The sequence below is a fragment of the Vanellus vanellus genome (assembly GCF_965231255.1).
Source record: "Vanellus vanellus genome assembly, chromosome: 25".
In the NCBI taxonomy this organism is placed as follows: Eukaryota; Metazoa; Chordata; class Aves; order Charadriiformes; family Charadriidae; genus Vanellus; species Vanellus vanellus.
Genome location: NC_138930.1, coordinates 902,802 through 905,860, shown reverse-complemented (window position 1 = coordinate 905,860; position 3,059 = coordinate 902,802). Strand labels below are relative to the sequence as shown.

Genomic DNA, 3,059 nt, shown 5'->3' with positions numbered 1-3,059 from the left:
GGGGCGCGGGGGGGGAAGTTACAATGTAGCAACGTCCCGCGGGCGGGGCCTCGCCCTCATTCACTCCGGCTCCTCCGGCGGCCGCAGCCAATGGAAGCGCGCCCAGCGCCCAGACATCCGCGGGCGCAGCCAATAGGAAGCGGGCGCAGGCTCCCCACGTGGCCCGGTGGGAGGGCGGCTCGGCCGGATTCCTCCCGCCCACGCGGCCGCGCGGCTCCGCCCCCTCCACCGCCCCCCGCGCGCCCTCGCGCCGCGCCTGGAGCCATTCATAATCCCGTCCCGCACAACAAAGGGGCCCCGGGCAGCGGCGGGGGGCTCCGGGCCCGGCACCGGCAGCGCCGAGCACCGCTGGGGAACGGGGCTGCCCCCGCCCGGGGAGCCGCCGGGGCGCGAAGCCCGGGAGCCGCCGGGGGGTGAAGGCGGGACACGGGCAGGCGGCGGCGGCCCGGAGCGCTGCGGCGGGGGCGGGAAGCGGCCCCCGCACCGGAGGAGGCCGCGGCGGGAGGGGACTGCCCGCGGGGCCGGGAGGGAGCCGGAGCCCCCGGAGCCGAGTGACGCGGGGACACTAAGGCGGAAAGGGCGGGGGGGAAGAACGGGGACACGCACAGTCACCCGTGGCCGGTCACACCCGCCCGGTCACACGCACCCGCCCGGTCACCCTCCCGGTGACGCCGTTACAGCTACGGGGAACTGCCCCGACGCGGAGCTGGTCGCCCCCCCGAACGCCCCCGCCCGCCCAAATCCCGCAGCGGCGCCCCCCGACCGAGCGGCCCCGGCCCGGGGGAGGGATCGGTCCAGACACAGCGCAGCCCCGGGGCCGCGGCCCGGTACCCGCACCGGGGGGGTCGGGGAGGGGGGGCTATGAGTCAGCAAAGCGCGCGCGCCCTCTGCCGGCCCCACCGCGCCTCCTGCGCCCGAGGGGGCCCGCGGGGGGGGGGGGCGCGGCGGGGACCGGGGAGCCCTCACCGGGGGACCGGGGAGCCCGGCCGCGCTGCCCGCCCGGAGCGAACCCGGCCGGGCACGGCGGGGCCGGGGGCCGCCCCTCAGGACGCGGTGGGGACTGAGGGGGGCGTCCCGTGTGTCCCCTCCGGGAGGCCGCGCTCGGGGTCCCGGCAGCCGGAGCGAGAGGAGCCCGTGCCCCGAGAGCGGGCAAAGCCCCGAGCGCCCGGGGCGTCCCGGCGGGTGGGGAGCGCTCCCGGACCCCGCCGGCGGGTGGGATCTGCCGTGTCCCCCCCCGGGGCGCCGCCGGGGCCGGGGAAGCAGAGCCACCCCGCCCGCTCCGGAGCTCCGGGAAAAGCGAGTGAGCGCAGCCCCGGCGTGCGGATCCCCCGCCGCACCACCACCCCACCCCCCAGCCCGGCCCGGGCCCCCGACGACCCGGGGCCCCCCGAGGGCCCGTCCACCCGCGGCCAGTCCCGGCCCCACTCACCGAGCCCGGAGCGGGGCCCCGCTGTTCCCCGGCGCGGCGGGAGCTCAGCTGCCTCCGGCGGCAGGAAGGAAGAAAGAGACCCCCAAAAAACTTCCCGGGGGGGTGGGGGGTCGCCGTGCCGTGCCGTACCGCGTCCCCTCCCGAGCGCTGGAGCCGGTCCGAGCGCAGCCCTGACGCGGAGCTGCCGGGGAGGTGCCCCAAGTTTTATCCCGCACCGCCCGGGGTGGAGCCTGGCGGGGGCAGGGACCGGCCTGGCCCCGGCCCCGGACCGGCCCCGGCCGCGGCGGGACCCGCAGGTGACGCGGCCGCACCTGCCCCCCGGGGGGGGTCCCGTCTTTGCCCCCGGTGCCGATCCCGGTCCCGGTCTCTGCCCTGGGGGTCCCGCCCCCAGCCCCAGGTCCTGCTCCCGGGGTCCCGGCTCGGCGTCCCCCGGCTCCCGCTCTCCGGGGGGGAGTCTCAGCCCCTCCCGGGGTCCCGGTCCCAGCTCCGCCCCCGCTGCTCCCGGGGCCGCTGCATCCCACGGGCGGGCGGTGCGGGGGGGACAGTCCGGACACCTCTCCCGGTCCGGGTGCCCCATCACCAGGGTCAAAATCGGTCCACGCACAGGGAACCGACGGGCTGAGCTCCCTCGCGGAGCTGAGCTTCAAAGCGGCTCCCGGTGGAGACTCTCTGATGTCTAATAGCGAGGTTGGGCCGTCCCTCCCCCAGGGATTCCCTCTGCCCAACCGCCTCCTTCACAACCAGGACAAAGACTCAGCCCCACACAGTTTTTTGGAGCAGAGGAGAAGCGGGCTGGCGTACCGCTGGTGCTGGGGGTGATGCCCCGGTGTCCCTTGCCCAGTTTCCCCCCGGGACAGGGTCCGTGGGGCCGATGGCCGCCGCGGCCTGCGCAGGGAGGGTGCTGGGGAGCCGCCGCAGGGAGGGTGCTGGGGAGATGCTGCGTGACCTCAGGCTGCCTCCGCCGGGTCTCTCCCTCGCAGACAATGCTCTGGCACACGGAGACACAAAGCAGCTGGAGGGGGGATCTGGCGGCCGCTCTGCAGCGAGGAGGGGGCCGCACATCCCCGACCCACCGGGCAGCAGTGGGGGGGTCCGGGGGGAGCTCTCTGTTGCCCCAAAATGCTGCGGCTGTTTCGGTCCCAAAGGCCCCCGCCGGGGTCGGCGCGGATCGCTGCGGAGCCGCAGTGGGGTGGGAATGGGGCCCCTCCACGCACAGGGAGCAGAGCCGGGCTGGGAGGGACGGAGGGAGGAGGGAGGGAGCCTTTGTGGCGCAGCCCGCGGCCCCCCGGCCCCCTCCGGGCTCTCAGGGGGGAGATGAGCTCAGGCGGCTCCGGCTCCTGCCATTGTTGTCCCTGGGAGAGGGGCTGGGGCAGGGACGCGCCATTGTTCTCCCCGGGAGCTGCGCAGCCCCGGGCCTGCGAAGCTGCCCCTGCGGGGGCCGCGTCCCCGGCTCGTGTGTGGGGTGAGGCCCCCGGCGCAGCGAGGAGAGGGGGCGGCCAGGCCCCGGCAGGTTTGGCCCTGCCACCGTTCGGGCTTGTGCACCGGGAGCGGCCGTGGTGGGGATGAGGTGTCACCCCAGAGCCACCTCCTCGGGGAGCAGGGCCCCGCCGCCAGCCCCCCGCTCGCAGCC

The 3,059-nt window shown here is 77.2% G+C and overlaps 1 protein-coding gene across 1 annotated transcript in view; it reads right to left on the bottom strand.

Annotated features, from left to right (window-relative positions):
• Positions 1 to 1,533, bottom strand: part of MIDN (midnolin) — a 15,241-nt gene extending 13,708 nt beyond the window's left edge. Inside the window, exon 1 of the mRNA XM_082495572.1 lies at positions 1,430 to 1,533. The gene's annotated coding sequence lies outside the window, so the exon portion shown is untranslated. The remainder of the gene's footprint in view (positions 1 to 1,429) is intronic.
• Positions 1,534 to 3,059: the final 1,526 nt, after the last annotated feature.